This window comes from Delphinus delphis, chromosome 3 (assembly GCF_949987515.2).
Source record: "Delphinus delphis chromosome 3, mDelDel1.2, whole genome shotgun sequence".
Classification (NCBI taxonomy): Eukaryota; Metazoa; Chordata; class Mammalia; order Artiodactyla; family Delphinidae; genus Delphinus; species Delphinus delphis.
The window spans coordinates 15,133,166-15,157,927 of record NC_082685.1 but is presented as its reverse complement, the minus strand read 5'-3'; the positions used below and the strand labels follow the sequence as shown (position 1 = coordinate 15,157,927).

The following is a 24,762-nucleotide window of genomic DNA, read 5'->3' as shown; positions in this document are numbered from 1 at the left end:
TGTGCAAGGTCACATAGCTAGAACCTGAGGAAGACTCCAAGCCCAGTGCATGTTTTCACTATCCTGTGGCTAGGTCAGGGTCAGCGTAATTATACCTCTTCATGCTGGGCAAGTGTTTGCAGACTGGCTACAGAGCAACTTCACACCCAGTAATTCTTGGGCCAGCCAGATGGGCAGCCTTGATACCCGTTTAAAGCCTGAAGTTTGTGGTAGGAGCTGGGTTGTATTGGAGTCAGGGACATGTCATGGCCAGCCAACATTTCCCTCAGGGTCTATCTGGGATTTGTGACCTTCTTGGGTAGGACCCTTCCTTCAGGAAGGCTCCTTGATTACCCCTGGCTCCCCACTTCTCCCATTCTGGCTCCCTAGCCCGGGATTCCTACCTTTGACCCAGACCTGTCCATACAAGGTCTAGAGTTTCTCTGTCTGGTTCCATCTCCCCCAGACTAGGAGATGTTGAATTCTCTTGGGATGTCCAGAAATGCCCACCACAGGTCAGGGACCAGATGGGTAGCAGGGAGTGACTGTTGAGTACACCATAGACCTGATTGAGGATGTGGGGTCAATTTGAGGTTAGGCTCTGAAACACACACATGCAGACACCCACACACCAGCGCACCTGGTCTTGGCTGGGCCTGGGAGGCAGCACAAAGGCTGGGATTCCCATTATGAGTCATTCCCCACCCCTGCTTCCCTCCCACTTCATGAGGCCCACTGCCAGGATATGCCAAGGCCCCTCCAGGCTGCAGACAGACCAGGGGTCTCATAAGAGTACCCAGGGCCTGGGGTCATCTCTAATGGAGGTAGCATTGGCACAGAGAGACAGAACCCTGGGCTTTGGATCTGAAGTGAACCTGGGATCGAGGCCAGAGGCCAGAGGAAAAGGAACTTGGGGCGGGGCAGGGCTGGGCTTGGGGCCAAGATCAGAGTTAATAACATTCATTTTGGCAACAGTAATGATAATAATAATGAAGACCCTGATAATAATAATAAAAACTTGTGTGCAGGTCTCTGAGATAAGATTTTATATGCCTACATTTTTTTTAAATTTAATTTTTTAAATTGAAATATAGTTGATTTACAATGTCGTGCCAATCTCTGCTGTACAGCAAAGTGACTCAGTTATACACATAGAGACATTCTTTTTTTTTTTGACCACACCTTATGGCATGTGGGATCCTATTTCCCTGACCAGGGATTGAACCTGTGCACCCTGCAGTGGTAATGCGGAGTCTTAACCACTGGAACGCCAGGGAAGTCCTGAGACGTTCTTTTTTAAAATATTCTTTTCCATTATGATTTATCACAGGATACTGAATATAGTTCCCAGTGCTATACAGTAGGACCTTGTTTATTCATCCTATATATAACAGTTTACATTTGCTAATCCCAAACTCCCAGTCCTCCCCTCCCCCACCCCCATCCCCCTTGGCAACCACAAGTCTGTTCCCTATGTCTGTGAGTCTGTTTCTGTTTTGTAGATAGGTTATTTGTCCCATATTTTAGATTCCACATATAAGTGATATCATATGGTATTTGTCTTTCTCTGACTTACTTCGCTTAGTATGATAATCTCTAGTCATATCCATGTTGCTGCAAATGGATTATTTCATTCCTTTTTATGACTGAGTAGTATCCCATTGTATATATGTACCACTTCTTCTTTATCAGTTCATCTGTCGATGGACATTTAGGTTGTTTCCATGCTTTGTATATGCCTACATTTTAAAATTCAGCTCTGGGTTTTGTGAAGAGATGTAATATTCCATTGTATATATGTGCCACATTGAAGAGATGTTTTAAAGCAAGACTGGGCAAACCACAGCCTATGGATTGACTATCTGTTTTGTAAACAATATTTTTTGTTTTTTTTTCAAGGTGAAATTCACCTAACATAAAGTGATGTTTTTATTACTTTTTAATTTTTTCACACCTTTATTGGAGTATAATTGCTTTACAATGTTGTGGTAGTTTCTGCTGTACAATGAAATGAATCAGCTATATGTATACATATATCCCCATATCCCCTCCCTCTTGAGCCTCCCTCCCACCCTCCCTATCCCACCCCTCTAGGTGGTCACAAAGCACCGAGCTGATCTCCCTGTGCTATGCAGCAGCTTCCCACTAGCTAACTATTTTACATTTGGTAGTGTATATATGTCAATGCTACCCTCTCACTTCCTCCCAGCTTCCCCTTCCCACACTGTGTCCTCAAGTCCATTCTCTACATCTGCGTCTTTATTCCTGCCCTATCACTAGGTTCACCAGTACCGCTTTTTAAAATTCCATATATATGCATTAGCATACGGTATTTGTTTTTCTCTTTCTGACTTATTTCACTCTGTATGACAGATTCTAGGTCCATCCACCTCACTACAAATAACTCAGTTTCATTCTTTTTTTTTTTTGCAGTACGCAGGCCTCTCACTGCTGTGGCCTCTCCTGTTGCGGAGCACAGGCTCCAGACGCGCAGGCTCAGCGGCCATGGCTCACAGACCCAGCTGCTCCGTGACATGTGGGATCTTCCCGGACCGGGGCACGAATCCGTGTCCCCTGCATTGGCAGGCGGACTCTCAACCACTACGCCACCAGGGAAGCCCAGTTTCATTCTTTTTTATGGCTGAGTAATATTCCATTGTATATATGTGCCACATAGAAGAGATGTTTTAAAGCAAGACCGGGCAAACCACAGCCTATGGATTGACTATCTGTTTTGTAAACAATTTTTTTTGTTTTTTGTTTTTTTTTTCAAGGTGAAATCCGCCTAACATAAAGTGAACCATTTAAAAGTGTACAATTCTGTGGCATTTAGTACATTTACAATTTTGTACAACCATCACCTATATCTAATCTAGTTCCAAAATTTTCATCACCCCAAAATAAAACCTTGTACCCATTAAGCAGTTACTTTCTGTCATCTACCAGCCCCTGGCAATTGCCAGTCTGCTTTCTGTCTCTGTGGATTTACCTATTCTGGTCATTTCATATAAATGGAATCAAACAATATGTGACTTTCTGTGTCTGGCTTTCTTTTCATTGAGCATAAAGTTTTCAAGTTTCATTCATATTGTAGCGTGAATCAATGCATTTTATTATGAATCATTCCTTTATATGGCTGAATAATATTCCATTCAATGGATGTAGCACAATTTGTTTACGTAAAATGAAAGTTTATCGGAACACATCCTCTCCCATTTGTTTACATATTGTCTATGATTATTTTCATGCTCTAATGGCAGAGTTGAGTCATTGTGATGGAGACCATTTGTCCTGAAAAGTTGAAAATACTTTGTGCATCCCCCACCTCCAGCTTTATTGAGATATAATTGACATATAACATTGTATAAGTTTAAGGTGTGCAACGTGATGATTTGTTATATGAATGTATTGCAAAATGATTACCACAATAAGGGTGGTTAACACATCCATCGCCTTACTTCACATATTTATTTTTTGTGTGTCTGTGGTGAGAACTTTAAGGTGTACTCCCTTAGCAACTTTGAAGTATACAAAATTGTTGACTATAGTCACCATGCTGTATGATAGGTTCTCAGAACTTATTTATCTTATAACTAGAAGTCTGTACCCTTTGACCAACATCTCCCCATTTCCCCCATCCCCAGCCCTTGGCAACCACCATTCTACTCTGTTTCTATATGTTTATTTTTTTTTTCTTTTTTAAATTCCACATGTAAGCGAGACCATACAGTATTTGTCTTTCTCTGCCTGACTTATTTTACATAGCATAATGCCATCAACTTCCATTCAGGTTGTTGCGAATGGCAGGACTTGCTTATTTTTTTTTTTTTTTTTAGGACTTGCTTATTTTTTAATGGCTGAATTGCATATTTATTTATATTTATATCTATCTATCTATCTATCTATCCATATCACCTTTTCTTTATCCATTGAGAGGCACTTAGGTTGTTTCCCTGTCTTGGCTATTGTAAATAATGCATCAGTGAACATGGGGTGCAGATACCTTTCTGGGTAGTGGTTTCATTTCATTTGGATTCATGTGGCCTTTAAATAAAGTTTGCTGACCCCTGCTGAGCCATCCCACCCAGATTCCTATTCTCACACTGTTTCTTACTAGCTAGAGAAAGAGCCTTAGTCTTGAGCCCTCATTCTGTCCATCTCTGAAATGGGATAATAGTACCAAACTCATAGGGTTTTTGTGAGAGTTAAACAAGGAGATACATGCAAAATGTTTAGGACCATGCCAGCATGTGGAAAGCACTCAATAAGTAGAGTCATTTCTGCTCATCCACCTGACTGCCCCAGCCTCCCTAGCAGAGGGTCAGCCCACAGGATAATCTGTTACGGCCAGACTCCATGTCCTGGATGAGTCCAGACTCACAGTCATTTATTATTTCTGCACCTGGGGTACTAGTCCAAGTCAAGTCTTCCCTACTGGCCCCAGTCCCCCACAATACACACATATCATCTCAGAATAACATAACAACAGTACCTTAAACAATGTGATTGTTGAAAATCCATTTAAGACTTTTTTTCTGGGTTTTTTTTTTTGTCTTTTGGGTATATCCCATTGGGAACGCACCATCAAATTATTGTCCCGTAATTGTCTCTTGAAATAGTTTCATTTTGTAGTTTTGCCCCTAACCTGAAGCTTTTGATTTTTAGGAAATTTCTTTTGGAGGACAGAAAGTTTTTATTTTTTTTAAAACCGTAACAACAATAAAAACAACACCTCATGATAAGATTGTGCATTATAATTATGTGACTAGAAAAAAATGTGGGATTAGAAAACATCTCAACTAACAGGATTTATATTATTATAATAACTGTTATTATTATTGAAAAATTCACCTCACTATTCCACCACCCCCATTTAAAAATATCTCTGAATATTGTACTATAACAAATGCAACTTAGACTAACTGGGTCATTCAAATAAGGTAATGCCACTTTACCTTTTTTAATTGTGGTTAATATACATAACATAGATTTTACAGTTTTAACCATTTTTAAGTGTACAGTTCAGTGACATTAAGTACATTCACATTGTTGTACAACCATCACCACCACATCTATCTCCAGAAATTTTTCATCTTCCCCAACTGAAATTCTGTCCTCATTAAACACTAACTCCCCATTCCAGTTTCCCCCAGCCCTTGGCACTCACCATTCTATTTTCTTTCCCTATGAATTTGACTGCTCTAGGAACCTCATATAAGTGGAATCATATAATATTTGTCTTTTGTGACGGGCTTATTTCACTTAGCAAAGTGTCTTTAAGGTTCATCACTGTTGTAGCCTGTGCCACCATTTCCTTCCATTTTAAGGCTGAATAATATTCCATTGTATGGATACGTTGCACTTGGTTTATCCATTCATCTGTTGATGGACATTTGGGTTGTTTCCACTTATGACTATTGTGAATAGTTCTGCTATGAACATGGGTGTACAAATATCTATTTAAGTTCCTGCTTTCACTTCTTTTGAGTATACACCTAGAAGTGGAATTGCTGGGTCATGTGGTAATTGTATGTTTACTTTTTTGAGGAACTCCCATACTGTTTTCCATAGTGGCTGCACCATTTTACATTCTACCAACAGTGCACAGGGTTCCAAGTTCTCCACATCCTCACCAACATTTGTTATTTTCTTTTTTTTTTTTGCGTAAGCGGGCTTCTCACTGCTGTGACCTCTCCCGTTGCGGAGCACAGGCTCCGGATGCGCAGGCCCAGCGGCCATGGCTCACGGGCCCAGCCGCTCCGCGGCATGTGGGATCTTCCCAGACCGGGGCACGAACCCGTGTCTCCTGCATCAGCAGGTAGACTCTCAACCACTGCGCCACCAGGGAAGCCCTGTTATTTTCTTTTTTTATATTAGCTATCTTAATGGGTGTGAAGTGAGGAAATTATTTATTAAATCTAATATTATTTTAGAATTATGTAAATACTTAAATGGTTCCAAAGTCAAATCTACAGAATAAGATATATAGAGAGACATCTAGCTTCTATTCCAGTACCCTCCATCATGTTCTTTCCCTTCCTCTCAGATAGCAATTTACAATTTTTTTCATGGTTTACTCTCTCTCTCCCTCTCTCTCTCTCCATGTATATATATACATATATATATATACACACACACATATATGTGTATATATATATGTATATATAGATAGATAGATAGATAGATTCCATTTTGCTGTTTTTCCATTTAACACTGTTTCCTGGAGATCTTTCCACACTGATATACGGAGCTCTTCCTCATTGCTTTTTACAGCTACATAGTACTCCATCATGTGGCTGTGCCACAATTTGTTTATTCGACCATGCCCTACTGTTGGACATATGGACATTTCCAGTCTTTTGACAGTTTAAATGGTGCTGCTATGAATAACCTTGTTCATTCATCTTTTCTTATTTTTGCAAGAAAACCATTGGGATATATTCCTCTAAGTGGATAAATACCTATATAATTTTGCCAGGTATTTACTAATTTCCCCTCTCCAGGGCTCATATCACTTTGCATTTTCCCTAGTAAAGTCTGTGAGTGTGTAAAGTACAAACTTTTTCATTCAACCCAGTGGACTCCTATACATACTTCAAAACCCATCCCCAGTATCCAGGAAGCCTTCCCTTCTCCTCAGGCTTTCTCTTCTTGCCTTTCCCAGCTCCAGAGTCCTTTCTCTGGTTCAGCCCTGACACCAAGAGTCTGTGAGTGTCTATGTCAAACTCCATACTCTCCAGACTAGGAGCTCCTTGAGTGCTGGCTCCAGGAATGAGTCTTCTTGGGGCATTCAGCCCAGGACTAGGAACAGAGAGGTGACAATAACAAAGGTTTTCTGCCTGGACAAAGGACAGCCCCTTAGCTCTGGGTCTCCCTGGCTTGGTTCTCCTGGGCCAGAGGAAAAGAACCAGGTCAAGTTAGCAAATATCCTGTGTTCTTCTGTTTGCCTTCTTGCTGAGTCACCTGTGCTTCCAGGGTCACGATCTCACTGTGGGTATCTATCACCTGCATGGCTCCCAGGCAGAGGAGTGGAAACTGCTTGAGGTCAGAGAGACCCCAGGTCCAATTCAGACTTCCCCACTCCCTGGGTGGAGCACCTCCTCTCTCTGTGCCTTGATTTTTCTATCTCTAAAATGGGAATAATAATGTATCTATCTTATGCTTGTAGCAAATGTATGGGTGATATGAAATCACATCAACCTGCTTCCCACCATTTATATCTAATTTATTTATTATTGAGGTGAAATTCATGTACCATAATATTAATCATTTCAAAGTGAACAATTCAGTGGCATTTAGTACATTCACAGTCTTGTGTATCATCTCTATCTAGTTCCAAAACGTTTTCATCACCCCAGACGGAAACCTCATACTGATTAAGTAATCACTCCCCGTTTCCTCTTCCTCGCTCCTCCCCAGCCTCTGGCAACCACCAATCTGCTTCCTGTCTCTAAGAATTACCTACTCTGGACATCTTATATAAATGGAATCATACATTATGTGACCTTTTGTGTCTGGCTTCTTTCACTCAGCGTAATGCTTTTTGAGTTTCATCCACGTTGTAGCGTGTGTCAGGGCTTCATTCCTTTTTATGGCTGAATAATATTCTAATCTATAGATATTTGGTATTTTGTTTATCCAGTCATCATTTGATGGGCATTTTGGTTGTTTCCACTTTTGGCTACTGTGAATAGTGCTGTTAGGAACATGCCTGCACATGCACTTGTTTGAGTACAGTTTTCAATTCTTTTGGGTCTATATCTAGGAGTGGAATTGCTGAGTCATGGGGTAACTCTACGTTTAACTTTTTGAGAAATCACCAAACCTCACCATTTATTTTTACACATTTGATATCTCTAATGCCTCCCAAAGCCAGTGAAGAGAGAATTCTAAGTCCCCATTTTGCAGCCAAGGAAACTGAGGCTGGGAGAGGTGGTGTCACACCATCCTGAGGTTAATAACCATAGAATAGTTCCCATCTGCTTAGTGGCCACTGGGAGCCAGACACTTCCTAAGGAGGGTCTTTGGTTTGGACCCCCATAGCCTCACCATCCCTGGAATCTGACAGATCTAGTTTAACTCCCAACTTGGGCAAGTTATACTCTGAACCTCCATCTCTCTTTATAATCTGAGTCCCAACCTTAATGTGAGAAATGAGTGTGGTAATGTAGGCAGACAATGGAGCATGTATGAAGCCTTTGATTTACAGATGAGTCACGCAAAAAAGTGGTCGACTCAGGCTCAAAGGGGTGAAGTAACTTGCCAAAAGTCGCATAGCAACTGGTGGCTAGATCCAGCCTGCAAGCATTTTTGAGGTTTCCTGAAGTTTAACCCCTTTGGAAGCTAGTGAGGTGAGGTCCATAAGGCAGGTCCTCTTGTGGGGAGGCGTTTGCTGCTGTGTTGCTTTGTTCTTTGGGGAGCTGACCTTTGACAACACAGAATCTTGCTGAATCAGGCTAGGATGGCCTGCGGTCAAGAACAACAACAGATTCCCTGGCAGAGGTCAACTTTGCCGCAAACTGTTCACTCCCTTCCTGCTCTACAGTTTATATCAGCACAGCTGAAGGCAGGGTGACTCCTGGGGCCCCAAACAGGCATGGACCAGGCACCTCCTTGCCTCTAGGCATTGGCTCCTGCAGGTCCCTCTGCCTTGAGGCACCCACCCCGCTTCCCTCTCATTTCTGCCTTGCATACACTAGAATCTTCACAATTGACTTCTTCCCCCACCTCTGATCTCTCCTAGTGCGTTTCCTGCTCCAGCCCACTGGCCTCTTGCTCCGTGAGGATGCCACCCTCACTCAGTCCCAGGGCATTTTCACTTGCTGTTCACTTTGCTTGGAACAGTCTTCTTCATATCTTCCTATCATTCAGGGATCATTCAAACATAACTTCCTCCTAGAGGCCTAGCTCTGACCACCTTATCTAAACTAGGTTCCCAGTCCTTCCCTGCGAGAACATCCTATTTACTAAGATCCTTACCAGACATTATCTTATTCATTTGTTTAATTACTGCTGCCTTCCCCACTTGGATGGAAACTCCAGGAGGGCAGGGACCTGTCCTGCTCAGTGCTGCATCCTCAGGGCTGAGACCAGTGCCTGGCACACAGCATTCAGGTGTTCAATAAACATCTGTCAACTGAGTGACCACTTGGCTCTTCATTATAAATATGAATTTTCTTTCCTCCTAAATTGGATGATGAGTGTGAAGGCTTTTTTCACACTGGGTGTCCAAGTCCCAGAACTCTCAGATGGGTCACAGGAATTAATATCCTGACTCTGTTTTCACCACCAGTCAGTGTTACCTTGGGCAAGTCACTGGCCCTCTGTGGGGCTCCAATTTGTAAAACAAAGTCCTTAATCCCCTTTTTTTTTCAAAATCTGGTGAAAGCTGTCGCTCTCAGTCTCCACTGAAAAAATGAATTCATGATTTGGTACTTGATATTAAGGCATTTAATGATTTCCCCCAAAGTCCAATTCTGGGTTTCCTCTCCAGATAATCAGTATTAAAATTGATTTGTTCATGGACTCAGTTGGTCAGCAGTTATTCAAATGGCAGCAATAGTCTGTGCCCAGTCTCATGCTGGGAGATTCTGGGGTCCCAAAAGACCTAGTCCCAGGCTAGCTGGGAGGGTCCACAGTGGGAGCTTGAGTACAGCATGGGAGAGGAGCACAGAAAGGCTCCTGGAGGAGGGGCTGCTGCAGCTGGGTTTTGAAGGATGAATAGGAGTTTGTCTGGCAGGAAAGGGTATTCTAGTAGAGGCAACAGCTTTTGGGGATTTGAGGGAGAGAGGAGAAATACTAACACATATGTATACAACATATAAGGGAGAATCCACTTTTCAGGTTGGAGTCTCGGGACCACCCCAACAGGGAAGGAGACGACTGCCCTCGTTTTACAGTAGAGAAGAATGAGACACAGAGATGCTAAGAAGAGCACTCCAGTCCACAGAGCTGGCAACTGGCAGAGCCAGGCCTACTGCGGGCTTCACCTAAAGGGGCATTCTTATTGATTGAGGGACAAGAAGGTTGTTTCTGACAGGCTGAGGTGGGGAAGGGGAGGGCTGAGCCAGATTAGCTGAGGGACAGGAAGGTGGAAGTAATTGGTTAGGTGGAGAGACAGGAAGAGTCTAATTGGCTGAGAAGTAGGATATGGGAGTCTGACTGGTTGAGGATTAGGTGAGTAGTTTAATTAGCCAAGGGGCAGGAAGGTGGAGTCTGGTTGTCTGAGAAGCAGGAGAGTGTCTGATTGGCTGAAGAGAGGGAGGGCAGAGTCTGACTGGCTGAGGGCTGGGAGTGAGGGGGGAAGGGGGCGGAGTCTAATTGGATGAGAAACAGGAGATTGGAGTTTGTTCAGCTGAGGGATAGGAGAGCATTTAATTGTCTAAGGTGTGGGAGGAGAGAGTCTGATTGGCTTAAGGGAGGTAGAATGAAGTATCCGCGGATGTCAGTGGTATCGTTTACCCTCTATTTCACATATACTGTGTCCCTGGGCCCTGATGCAGGGAGGTGGAAATTAATCCTCCCGGAACTATGGGGAAATGGAGACAGGTGTTTGCAGAGGAAGGGTGGGGGCTGGGTCACACTAGACAAAGGCCAGAAAGGACACCTTGTTCTTTACTGCTCATTTCGCCTTCTCCATAGTAACTAGGTCACTAAGATTCTGCCCAGGTGGGAGATGAGTCACCCCTGAGAGGGAACAGAATTCTAGGCAGAAGGAACAGCAGTGCAAAGGCTTTGAGTTGGGAGAGATGGCCTTTGTTGGTTTGGAAAAAATGGTCTCAAGTGGCTGGCTACTGTGAATAATGCTGGTATAAGCATCTGTGTTCATGTATGTGTTTGAGTCCCTGTTTTCAGGTTTTTTGGGTATATACTTAGGAGTGGAAATTAGAGAGTTCATATGGTAATTCTATTCCTCAAAAAAGGAACCACCATTGGGATTGACATATATACACTAATATGTAAAAAATGGATAACTAATGAGAACCTGCTGTACAAAAAAAAAAAAAAAAAAAAGGAATCACCACACTGTTTTTCCATGGTGGCTGTACCATTTTACATCCTCATCAAGAGTATACGAGGGGATTTCTCTTCTTTTCATCTCTGCCCCTTAAAGTCTGCTGTGAGTACCAGACGGCTTCACAGGCGAATTCTATCAAAATTTAGAGAAGAGCTAACACCTATCCTTCTCAAACTCTTCCAAAATATAGCAGAGGGAGGAACCCTCCCAAACTCATTCTACGAGGCCACCATCACCCTGATACCAAAACCAGACAAAGATGTCACAAAAAAAGAAAACTACAGGCCAATATCACTGATGAACATAGATGCAAAATCCTCCACAAAATACTAGCAAACAGAATCCAACAGCACATTAAAAGGATCCTACACCATGATCAAGTGGGATTTATTCCATGAATGCAAGGATTCTTCAATATACGCAAATCAATCAACGTGCTACACCATATTAATAAATTGAAGGAGAAAAACCATATGATCATCTCAATAGATGCAGAGAAAGCTTTTGACAAAATTCAACACTCATTTGTGATAAAAACCCTCCAGAAAGTAGGCATAGAGGGAACTTTCCTCAAAATAATAAAGGCCATATATGACTAACCCACAGCCAACATTGTCCTCAATGGTGAAAAACTGAAACCATTTCCACTAAGATCAGGAACAAGACAAGGTTGTCCACTCTCACCACTCTTATTCAACATAGTTTTGGAAGTTTTAACCACAGCAATCAGAGAAGAAAAAGAAATAAAAGGAATCCAAACCGGAAAAGAAGTAGTAAAGCTGTCACTGTTTGCAGATGACATGATACTATACATAGAGAATCCTAAAGATGCTACCAGAAAACTACTAGAGCTAATCAATGAATTTGGTAAAGTAGCAGGATACAAAATTAATGACAGAAATCTCTTGAATTCCTACACACTAATGACGAAAAATCTGAAAGAGAAATTAAGGAAACACTCCCATTTACCATTGCAACAAAACGAATAAAATACCTAGGAATAAACCTACCTAAGGAGACGAAAGACCTGTATGCAGAAAACTGACACTGATGAAAGAAATTAAAGATGATATGAACAGATGGAGAGATACACAATGTTCTTGGATTGGAAGAATCAACATTGTGAAAATGACTATACTACCCAAAGCAATCTACAGATTCAATGCAATCCCTATCAAACTACCAATAGCATTTTTCACAGAACTACAACAAAATATTTCACAATTTGTATGGAAACCCAAAAGACCCTGAATAGCCAAAGCAATCTTGAGAAAGAAAAACGGAGCTGGAGGAATCAGGCTCCTGGACTTCCGACAATACTATAAAGCTACAGTAATCAAGACAGTATGGTACTGGCACAAAAACAGAAAGATAGATCAATGGAACAGGATAGAAAGCCCAGAGATAAACCCACGCACATATGGTCACCTTATCTTTGATAAAGGAAGCAAGAATATACAATGGAGAAAAGACAGCCTCTTCAATAAGTGGTGCTGGGAAAACTGGACGGCTACATGTAAAAGAATGAGATTAGAACACTCCCTCACACCATACACAAAAATAAACTCAGAATGGATTAAAGACCTAAATGTAAGGCCAGACACTATCAAACTCCTAGAGGAAAACATAGGCAGAACACTCTATGACATAAATCACAGCAAGATCCTTTTTGACCCACCTCCTAGAGAAATGGAAATAAAAACAAAAATAAACAAATGGGACCTAATGAAACTTCAAAGCTTTTGCACAGCAAAGGAAACCATAAACAAGACCAAAAGACAACCCTCAGAATGGGAGAAAATATTTGCAAATGAAGCAACTGACAAAGGATTCATCTCTACAATATACAAGCAGCTCATGCAGTTCAATATCAAAAAAACAAACAACTCAATCCAAAAATGGGCAGAAGATCTAAACAGACATTTCTCCAAAGAAGATGTACAGATGGCCAAGAAACACATGAAAAGCTGCTCAACATTACTAATATTAGAGAAATGCAAATCAAAACTACAGTGAGGTGTCACCTCACACCAGTTAGAATGGCCATCAGCAGAAAATCTACAAACAACAAATGCTGGAGAGGGTGTGGAGAAAAGGGAACCCTCTTGCACTGTTGGTTGGAATGTAAATTGATACAGCCACCATGGAGAAGAGTATGGAGGTTCCTTAAAAAACTAAAAATAGGACTACCATACGACCCAGCACTCCCACTATATACCCTGAGAAAACCATAATTCAAAAAGAGTCATATACCACATTGTTCATTGCAGCTCTATTTACAGTAGGCAGGACATGGAAGCAACCTAAGTGTCCATCGACAGATGAATGGATAAAGAATATGTGGCACATATATACAATGGAATATTACTCAGCCACAAAAAGAAATGAAATTGAGTTATTTATAGTGAGGTGGATGGACATAGAGTCTGTCATACAGAGTGAAGTAAGTCAGAAGGAGAAAAACAAATACCGTATGCTAACACATATATATGGAATCCAAAAAAAAAAAAAGGTTCTGAAGAACCTAGAGGCAGGTCAGGAATAGAGACGCAGATGTAGAGAATGGACTTGAGGACACGGGGAGGGGGAAGGGTAAGCTGAGACGAACTGAGAGAGTGGCATGGACATATATACACTACCAAATGTAAAACAGATAGCTAGTGGGAAGCAGCCGCATAGCACAGGGAGATCAGCTCAGTGCTTTGTGACCACCTAGAGGGGTGGGATAGGGAGGATGTACCTCTCCACGCCCATGCAAGTGGGAGGAGATATAGGGATATATGTACATGTATAGCTGATTCAGTTTGTTATACAGCAGAAGCTAGCATGCCATTGTAAAGCAACTATACTCCAATAAAGATGTTAAAAAAAAAAAAGTCTTATGTGAGCTTCTGGAGCCCCAGGAAAAGCCCTTCCCAGCACCCATGCCATGCTCCACCTTTACCCACTTCCAGATGTCTTTTTGGTACCATCTCCCTGGTCTGGCCACTGCCTCCATTTCCTCCCCTCCCACTCTGACCTTAGTCTATTGAGCCAGGCTAAAGACTCTGGTGAATTGGTAACCACACAGTTCTGTCTCTTGCTACGGCCTGAGCTCCATGACCTCTGGCACAGCTGATGGAACTTATTACCATGCTTCCTCAGCCCCCCAGATGTGACCCATCTCCACCTCCAGACCCATGCCTCTGCCTGTCCTCTTTCTAAGTGCAGTTGTGATCAACACTTCTGCTTTCCCATCCTCTTCTCAGTCCAACTCCTGGAATAACATCACTGACTCACTCTGCTGGCATCCACTGTCTTCCCAGTACAGGTGACTCACAGATGCACTTCTTCTGATGGGCCTAGCTGCCTCCTGGGTGTCTCCCTGAATGGCCCACAGGCCTTTTAGACTCCAGGTAACCCAGAGTTTCTCAACTGTGGCACTACTGACATTTGTGGCTGGATCATTCTCTGTGGTGGAGGCTGTCCTGTGCATTGTAGGATGTTGAGCAACATTCCTGGCCTCCACCCAAAAGACCCCTGTAGCATCTCTCACTCCACAGTGTGACGATCAAAAGTATCTTGAGACATTGCCAAATGTCCTCTGAAGGGACAGTCTGCCCCAGCCGAGAACTGCTGGGATAGCCCAAATCAAACCACAAACTTGAAGTGCTGTCGTTTGTCCAGCCCATGCTCTGCGCCAAGCATGGGGCTGAGCGCACTGCAAACACCATCTCATCTTGTGGTCATCTCCCCCGTTTTATCTATCAGGAATGGAGGCCTACAGGGGTCACATGACTTGCCCAAGGTCGCGTGGCCAGGAAGTGTTTCCCCATCCCCGGGCCCCTCAACTTGCTCCTCCTTCCTTTTCTCCATCTCTCTAAAGGCAGAGAAGCTGGGCTGACACCCTCTCTTCTCCTCCTCAGTTCTCTCGAAACCCACATCCAGCTAGTCACCCATGTGGACATCCTCCACAACCCTAAAAACTAAATAAGCTCCAATGTGCTTTAAAACAGCCAACCGGGAATTCCCTGGTGGTCCAGTGGTGAGGACTCCGCGCTCTCACTGCTGAGGGCCCGGGTTCAATCCCTGGTCGGGGAAGTAAAATTCCACAAGCCAAAAAACAAGTCAACCAACAGGGGGCTTCTTCCCCGCTCAAGCACTGTCCATGGCTCCCCACTGCTCCCCAGGTCAACCCTCAGCCACTGGGATTGGCCTTCAAGGTCCTGCACCCCTCCAGCCTCTTTGTCTCTCACATCCCGAGGCCAGAGAAAGCCACCCGCCCAGCCACACCCTCTGGTTTCTCTGTGCTCAGCCCTACTCCCTTTCCTGCACCTGTTGAAATCCAACCTCTCCCTGCCGTCCCAGCTCAGATGTCACATCCCTCATGTTGCCTTTCTTGGCCTCCCTTCTGCCTCCTCCAAAGCAGCAAAGTTTCAATTATTTGTATCTCCTCTTCTTCACCTTGAAACACTGTCCCCTCCCACCCTCACCGTCTAGTGAGAACTTCATGAAAATGAAGGATGAAGAAATCATCCAAGTCTACCACCTGCTGGGGCAAAGCGGGGCATCTTACACTTGTTCTAGAATTCCCTCCTTCAAGTTTTGAGCCCTCTGCTTCTTGTTTTCTGGAATTCGTATTTTTCCAAAACTCAAATTCAGAGATCTTCAGCCTCCTCCTCTGTCTTTATCTTAATCCAGACTGATCGTTTTTGATTCTGAAATTTCAGCCATTCACAATTACCTGTCACCACTTTTTGCCCTATGTACTTATTACCTTTCTATTACTTAATGAATAGTTTTCTCTCGGGGCTCTTCCTTTTAAGCCTTATTATTTTAAGCAAAATTTATAATGCTATTATTATATCCATGAGACTGCAGATTTGATGTTCAGGCCAAATATATATTTTTCTTCTACATATCCAAACGAATCTCTCATTTAATATAACTACATAAACCAGAAAATGAATAGAAAATGTTCCTCCACGTGCCATATACAATTACTGGGCTTGAGTTCGGGTTTTTTGTAGCAGAAGCCACCGGTTTTCCTTACTTGGCCCTGCAAAAAACCTTTCTCTGGTCTAAAATGAAATGAAATGAAATAAAATAACCAGGCTTAATAGCTAAAATAACCAGGCTTAATAGCTTAATAACCAGGCTTAATAGCTAAAATAACTTGTATCAGCCTCTGGGAACCAGCCAGAGCATTTTCTGTAAGGTTCAGACTTGTAAAAATTCATTCATTCATTCAAAATTTATTCTTTTCTGGCTTTATTTAGGTATAATTGACAAATAAAAATTGTGTATATTCAAGATGTACAACATGATTCAACATTTATTCTTGTTATTCAGGTTTTAGCCAGTGACCTGATACCCAACCTCATACAGTAGAATCCCTTCTACCTCATGTCAAAACCCTTTGTTATATCCCTTCATTGATGGAAATATCTGTATCTATTTCCCCACTTGAATCTCAGTTCCATGAGGACAGGGATTTGGTCTGTTTTATTCTCTGCCATATTCCCAGCACCTAAAACAATGGTTGGAGCACAGTGGGTGCTCCATTGTTGCACAGACTAATTCTGAGGCAATCACTGCCCAGCTCAGCACCAGCTGATCCTGGGAGGGGGCACTGTCAGGGAGACTGGCTGTGTTGGGTCTTTGTTGCTGCGCACGGGGTCTCTCTAGTTGCAGCGAGCAGGGGCTACTCTTTGTTGTGGTTCGTGGGCTTCTCACTGCGGTGGCTTCTTCTGTTGTGGAGAACAGGCTCTAGGTGTGCAGGCTTCAGTAGCTGTGGTGCGCGGGCTCAGTAGCTGTGGCTTGTGGGCTTAGTTGCTCTGCAGCATGTGGCATCTTCCTGGACCAGGGATCGAACTCGTGTCCCCTGCATTGGCAGGCCGTTTCTTAACCACTGTGCTACCAGGGAAGTCCCTCTTGAACTTCTTTATGGTTTACGGCAGTTCTAACTCTGGAACTCATTGAGAGGGGAGTATTATCTTCTCAGAGCTTCAGGCTTCTCTAATTGACCTGGCCCTTGCCTGAACCTGGACAGTCATATCTCTCCTCAAGCCTGCATCCTGTGCCTAAGTTTTCCTAGATGGACCTGCACTAAAAGCTTGGGCCTCTGCTCTCCAGTGTTTTTCCTCCGCTTTGATGGATATTTTTGGGCATCTGGTATGTGCAAGGTCGTTTGCTTGGTCCTGGGGAGACGGTGGGGAGCTGGGGGCCAGCTGTGAGCCCTCCCAACCTGTCTGCCCACTTGCCCAGATCAGCCGCCCACTCACCAGCCAGGGAATGGTATCTGCCTCACATTAGGGGGCAGGGCTGACTCTGGGCACATCTGGAGAAGATGGGCTGGCCAAGGAGAACCTCCTAGTTGGAGGGGTCAAGGTGGCTGGCAGGGGATGGGTGGGGTGGGAGGAGCAGAAAAAGTGTCTGTGGTGCATTTTTTTTTTTTTTTTGCAGTATGCGAGCCTCTCACTGCTGTGGCCTCTTCTGTTGCGGAGCACAGGCTCTGGACGCGCAGGCCCAGCGGCCATGACTCACGGGCCCAGCCGCTCTGCGGCATGTGGGACCTTCCTGGACTGGGGCACGAACCCGTGTCTCCTGCATCGGCAGGCGGACTCTCAACCACTGCACCACCAGGGAAGCCCTGCTTTTTTTTTTTTTTTTTAATATTTATTTATTTATTTAGGCTGCACTGGGTCTTAGCTGTAGTACACAGGATATTAGTTGCTGCATGAGGGATCTTTAGTTGTGGCATGTGGACTTCTTAGTTGTGGCATGCATGTGGGGAGCTAGTTCCCCGACCAGGGATCGAACCCAGGCGCCCTGCATTGTGAGCACAGAGTCTTACCCACTGGACCACCAGGGAAGTCCCTGTGGTGCTTGTTGAAGCTGGAGGTCTTCCTGGAGGGAGAGGCTGGCTGCAGAGCTCCAGGCTGGTGCGTTGGACCCAAGATCCAGAGGGAGCAGAAGGGCTGGCTCCCAAGGGCTGTGGAGTCTGCAGATTTCTGGCGTCCCAGAGGAGGCCCTGTGGCCCGTGGGGCACCAGGGATGCTGGCTTAGGGACTCCTGTCCCAGCTTGGGAGCAGGCCCTGAACTGGAGGCCCTGAGGGGTGCTGGTGTGGGAGGAGGGTACTAGAGAGTGGTCCAGAGGGGGATTTGGGCGCTAAAGGGAGTCAGGGTGGCAGGAACTCTGATGGTTGGGGCCTCTGGGTATCTTAAGTCTTTGTCTCCTTGCCTGTGTCTTTCTCTGTCTCTGTGTCTTTCTCTCCATCTCTCCACCTGTCACTCTCCAACTCATCCTCTGTTGTCTTTCCCTTTCTGTCCCTCTCCACGCCTCCATGTCTCTTGTATCTAGTTTTCTCCATCTCTGGAGGCCGCACCTCAGTCCCCGCCCAGAGGCTGTTGATATCGGGGGCGTGACAGGGGCGGGCCTCTCCTTGTGGCCGGCTGGTCTGGGTTAAAGAGCTGGGCCGCCTGACGGCAAGTCAGAGCCGAGGTTTCGGTTCAGGCGGATCTGGTTCGAGGGAGGGAGGCCGAGACCCGCAGGGTGAGCGCGCGTGGGGTGGCGGACTGTAACCTGAGGGCGGCCTCAGCCCTGCGCGGTAACCCGAGGTGCACCAGCTCCGGGGCTGGTAGCGCGGGTACGAGGGTCTGCGCGCGGCGGCGGGCGGGTGCACTGCCGGCCCCGGGAATCCCCAGGAACCAGGACGGGACTGCCTGTGAGGGACTCGTGTGTGTGTGTTTGTGTGTGTGTGTGTGCGCGCGTGTGTCCCCCCGACCGTCGCTGCATTTGTGTGAGGTTTCTTCTATGTGCGCCTCGGAGTCCTGGGTGTATCCTTCTCTCTGGGTGTCCATGGTGGGAAGGGCCTCAAGAAGACACCTCTCCGAATCAGGGCATCTTAGACGGATCCAAGCCCAGCCCTGTGACGCCTGCTTAAGGCTGGCTGGGGTCACTGGGATTTCACCACTCCACATTGTCTTAAAGGGGAGGCAGTGCGCCCCACTGATGGACCTTAGGCTTGTGGTGCCGCCGCCTTCACAGTCTCACACACATCACAGGCTCAGAGCCTCCAACTGACCCTCTATGAAAAGAGGATGCCTGCCTGGGTCCCCACAGTTGGCCGTGAGGGTCGCGTGAGGTCCTGCAGTTGGTCCCAGCTGATGTTCGTTGGATGTTTGTTTGAAAGAATGCTCCCTGGTGTCCCAGGGGCCTGGCCCTTCCCCCTTGGACCAGAGGGGGGCTAGCCAGCAGGGACCATGCAAAGCAACTGAGGCCCACCAGCTGATAGGTCTCAGGCTGGAGGTGGGAGGGAGACAATGGGGGAGCTGGGATTTGAACAAACCAGCCCCGGCTGACCCCAAAATCCTGGGCACTTTCCGAAGGCTCTGGCCTCTCTGTATAGCCCAGCTTGGGTTTCTGAGCAGTAACATTAGCTCTGGGCTAGTGTGCAGCCGTGACCTTGGTTGGTATCCGCAGAGGGGTTTGGTTGACTCTGGAGACATTCAAGAGTCATCCAGATGGTATGGGACCCCATCTCTTCTCCCTGGAAAGACTTGGGCCTGATTCTCGAAATCCTGGGTGGCTGAGTTACAATAATGAATGTGATGGTAGTACCAACAGCCGTGAGAGGTACCTCTGATCAAGGACTTACTGTCCTTGATGAAGCACTGAGCTGAGCACATTAAAAAACGCTTAGTTGTCATCTCAGCCCCATGAAGTTGGTAATAGGGTTCCTGTCTTATGGATGAGGAAGTTTAGGCTCCGAGAGGTGCAGACACTCACCTGAGGTCACACAGCTAAGATGCAGAGCTCCAAGGAGTCCTTTCTGAGGTGCACATCCAAGCATGGCCACATTTGATGGAGATGATGGGCAGAGACAATTGCAGCCCTGGAATGATCTAGATTACTGGTAGTTTTTTTTTTTTTTTTGCGGTACGCGGGCCTCTCACTCTTGTGGTCTCTCCCGTTGCGGAGCACAGGCTCCGGACTCGCAGGCCCAGTGGCCGTGGCTCACGGGCCCAGCCGCTCCGCGGCATGTGGGATCTTCCCGGACCGAAGCACGAACCCGTGTCCCTTGCATCGGCAGGCGGACTCTCAACCACTGCGCCACCAGGGAAGCCCTTACTGGTAATTTTTAAGCTTCTTTTTCTGCCAGGATCTCCTTTGGGCCAAAGAATCTGCAGGCAAATGCCTAAAGTATGCCCAAAGCTGTGGTGAGACTCACCCCTCCACATCCTGTTCTGCCAACCTGGCCCTGCCGTCATAACTGCCCCTGAAACTCTCAGAACCCCAGATACTTGGGTAGGCCCCCTCCCGGCTCATAACGTCTGGGGTCTGGCACTTTGGAAAAATATGGGACAGCCCTCTGGCATAGAGGCGTTCGAAAAGGTACCATGAGCCAGCTTAGGGGGCAGGCTGTCTGACTACAGGCTGCTAGAGGGAACGGAGAGCAGGGCTGGGATGTAGGGCAGTGGGGCCAGTGTTGGGTGCCTGGCTGTCAGGCCACCATGTGGGGAGTGGAGGTAGTATGTACAGTGCCTGTGGCTCAAGAAGAGGCAGATATATGGTTTCTGGTGGGCCAGGTTCCACGTTACTGCATTCGTTCTCAGGAGTCCACACACCTTGTATGACGAGTCCCCGTTTGGTGGCTGGGCTAACTTGACAAACCAGCCCTCCATGGGTGTGGGCCGGCCTCAGAGCCAGTCACTGTCACCTCCATCTTCAGATAATGCCCACCCCAGTGGGGTGGGCGGGGCCACCTCTGCCAGGGCGGGGCTGCTGCGGCCCTTGCCTGGCTTCTGGGATGAGATTGGGGGCTGGTGCTGAGAGGAACAGGCATGCCAGCCTCCCACAGCATCCTGAGAGTGTCAGCTTTGAATTTGTCTCACTTTTATAAATATTGTGATAGAAATAGGAATAATGGCGGAAATTTTGCATGTTATGTGCCAAGCCTCATCTCACTGAAGTGTCCCAGACAAACTTAGGAAGTAGGTCCCTTTATTATTAACCCATTTCACAGATTGGAAATGGGGATGCTGAGGATGGGGACTGGACTCACTCCAGGCTGCTTACTTGGGGAGGGGCAGAGCTGTGATTTGAATCCAAAAATGCATTTTTAAAGAATAATGCAATCCCCAAACACCTCTTCATTTTATTTTTAATTTTTTAAGTTGAAGTGTAATATACGTACAGGAAAGTGCACATTCTAGAACTGGGGTTTTTGCAAACTGAACCCACGCATGTCACCAGCACCCAGATCAAGAAAGAGAATAACTGCCTGCATCCCCAAACATGCCCCCCCATTGAAGCATCTTAATTCATTTTTCATTAATTTCAACTAATTAATTTTTTATTGACGTATAGTCGATTTACAATGTTGTGTTAATTTCTCCTGTACAGCAAAGTGATTAAGTTATACATATATATTCCTTCCTTTTTTATATTCTTTTCCATTATCACAGGATATTGAATATAGTTCCCTGTGCTATCAACTAATTAAATCTTAACAGACTTTACTTTTTTTTTTTTTTTTTTTTGCGGTACGCGGGCCTCTCACTGCCGTGGCCTCTCCGGTCGCGGAGAACAGGCTCCGGACGCGCAGGCTCAGCGGCCGTGGCTCACGGGCCCAGCTGCTCCACGGCATGTGGGATTTTCCCGGACCGGGGCACGAACCCGTGTCCCCTGCATCGGCAGGCGGACTCTCAACTACTGCGCCACCAGGGAAGCCTCAGACTTTACTTTTTAGAGCAGTTTTAGGTTTACAGAAAAATTACCCAGAAAGTATGGGGTTCCAACACACCCCCTCAACTCGACTGTTATTAACATCTCTCATTAGTGTGGTGCAGTTGTTATACTTGATGAACCAATATAGAACATTATTATTATTTTTATTTTTAACATGCTAGGTTTCCCCCCCATCTTTCACTTATTTATTTATTTATTGGTTGCGTTGGGTCTTCCTTGCTGCGCGTGGGCTTTTCTCTAGTTGTGGCGAGCGGGGGCTACTCTTCCTTGCAGTGCTCAGGCTTCTCATTGTGTTGGCTTCTCTTGTTGCGGAGCGCGGGCTCTAGGGCGCGCTGGGCTTCAGTAGTTCTGGCTCACGGGCTTAGCTGCTCCGTGGCATGTGGGATCTTCCTGGACCAGGGATCAAACCTGTGTCCCCTGCATTGGCAGGCGGATTCTTAACCACTGCGTCACCAGAGAAGTCCCTAGAACGTTGTTATTAACTAGAGTCCATAGTTTACATTAGAGTTCATTCTTTGGCTTGTACAATGCACTAATTAATTTTAATAGTTAAAACACTTTTGAATGGTCAATATGTGCTCAGGGTATAGAAAATCAAAAAGTCCCCAAAGATGGAGACAGAAAGGTAAGCCTCCCTTCCAATCCTGCCCCCAGTTTTTGCAGGCTCCTTTCAGAGGCAGCCACCATGATAAATTTCTCATGGGTCTTCAAAACCTTTTTTTCTGCATTTAAAAAAATCGAGGCAAAATTCATCTAACATAAAATAACTATTTTAAAGTGAACAATTCTGTGGCATTTAGTACATTCACAATGTTGTGCAATCACCACATGTATCTGTTTTCAAAACATTTCCATCACCCAGAAGGGAGACCTCCTCACTCCCCACTCCCGTTCCCCCCAGCCCCTGGCAACCACGAATCTGCTTTCTGTCTCCCACCTATCCTGGATATTTTATATAAACCGGATTATACAATACATGGCCTTTGTGTCTGGCTTCTTTCACTCAGCTTGATGTTTTTGAGGTTCATCCGTGTTGTAGCCTGTGTCAGTGCTTCATTCCTTTTCATGGCTGTATAATATTCCACTGTATAGATACACCATATGATATCTATCCATCACCAGTTGTTGGACATTTGGGCTGCTTTCACCCTTTGGTGATTGTGAATAGTGCCGCTATGAATATTTATACACAAGTATCGGTTGGAGTCCCTGTTTTCCATTCTTTTGGGTATACACCTAGGAGTGGAATTCTGGGTCATGGAATGATTCTATAGTTAACTTTTTGTGGGACCATCAAATTGTTTCCCACAGTGGCCGCACCTCCTCAAAACTTTTTGTAGCACTTTCTTTGGGGGTTTGGACAGAACTGCTCTGTTTGAGGGGAGGAGGAACCCAGCTGTGGAAAGTAGAGGACTTCCTCAATGCACCCATTTGTTGAGCTCCTCCCATGAACATCAGATGGACCTCTTTCTTTTATTCCCATTTTGTGGATGAGAAGACTGTGGCTCCCAGGGGGAGAGCCAGTTGGGGACCCACAGCATGTGTTTTTTCTGCTAGGAGTAGAGCTGGTGTCTGTCCCAGGAAAGACTGCAGCCTGCACCTGTCCTGAGGGATGGTGAGGTGGGCACAGGGTTTTCTCTGGCCCTCCCATGCACCCACCCACCTGGAGCAGGGACCCCTTTTTCAGGGCTCACACTTTATCTTGTTCCAATTCCTTCCCATTTCAATCCTTCAGGAAGACATCTCTTTGGTCAGAATATCAGCTGCGATTTTCCTGGGTGGAGGTGGGGGCTTTTGCTGTGACTCCAAGTCCCCCAGCTTCCTCTGAGGGTTACTGGAAAGATGAAAGGCATGCATGACTGTGAAAGTCACTGCGTACAGCAGGTACTCAATAATTCTTTTGAGAGCAAAGGAAAGGAGGTAGATGATTGCCGTGCAAAATGGGCTGTCAGGGCAGAGCTGGGCCTGGAGGACAAGGGGAAGCTGGTGCGGGCAGAGCTGGGGGAGGGGCATGCAGGGTGGAGGGAACAGCAAGTGTAGAGGCTCTGAGGTAGGAATGAACTTAGCCTGTGGCTGGAGTGGCCGGAGTTGGGTGAGTGAGGGGGAGAGCGGTGGGAGACAGAGTTGGAGGTGTCAGCAGGGGCAGGCCACACAGGGCAATGGGGTCCATGGGAAGGAGTCTGAATTGCTTTCAGAGTGTAATGGGGGGGCCATAGGAGGAAGGGGAAGGTCATGTCTGATTTAATTTTAGGAAGAGCCCTCTGACTTCTGTGTGGAGAATGGACTGCTGGGGGCCAAGCATGGAACTCGGGACCGATGGGAGGAGGCTACCACAGCGGTGAATTGACATCGATTGGGATGATGGATGGAGAGAAATGAATGGATGTGAAAGATGTTTAGGCTGGATAACTGGCAGCAGCTGGCAACAGATCGAATGGAGGAAGAAGGAAGGAGGTGGGGGTGAGGGGAATCTGATACCCGTGGGGGAATATCCAGGAGGTGGCTGGACCTATCAAGGGGGCCACTGAGACATGGGAGGCACCTCAGAGACGAGTCACGGAGGCCATGGGAGGGCGTGAGATCCTCAGGAGGTGTGCACAGAGGGAGAGGAGACCACCCAGGACCAAGCTCTAAGGAACACCAACATTTACAAATTGGGTGAAGAAAGGGGGGGTCCAAAACGGACTGAGAAAGGGGAGCTTTGTGGCTGAGGTGGAGGATGGACAGGGTTCACCTCCCAAAGGGCTTTGGATACCAGGCTGGGGGGAGTGGGGAGCCCTGGAGGGAGTTAGAGCAGAGGAATGACAGGCCTTTAGAAAGGTATCTGTAGTGGATGGGGTAGAAGCCAGACCACAGCCAGCTTGCCCAGGGGTTAGATGTGACCCATGTGACCTGTTGGCTGAATATGTTGACTCCAGACCACACACAGGAAAGGTCATACCATGGTGGACTCAGAGATCATCTCTCACAGCTACCCCCAGTTCCATATGGGGAACTGGGGGTGACAGTAAAAGCAGTCAGTGGAGGAGTTAGG

The 24,762-nt window shown here is 46.0% G+C and overlaps 1 protein-coding gene and 1 non-coding gene across 2 annotated transcripts in view; both read left to right on the top strand.

Moving 5' to 3' along the window:
• The first annotated feature begins 15,003 nt into the window (after positions 1-15,003).
• Positions 15,004-15,076, top strand: TRNAE-CUC (transfer RNA glutamic acid (anticodon CUC)). Its single transcript has one exon. It is a non-coding gene; the product is annotated as a tRNA-Glu (tRNA).
• Positions 15,077-18,429: 3,353 nt separating this feature from the next.
• CYP4F22 (cytochrome P450 family 4 subfamily F member 22) overlaps positions 18,430-24,762 on the top strand; it is a 28,356-nt gene continuing 22,023 nt past the window's right edge. The window contains exon 1 of the mRNA XM_060006717.1: positions 18,430-18,530. The gene's annotated coding sequence lies outside the window, so the exon portion shown is untranslated. The remainder of the gene's footprint in view (positions 18,531-24,762) is intronic.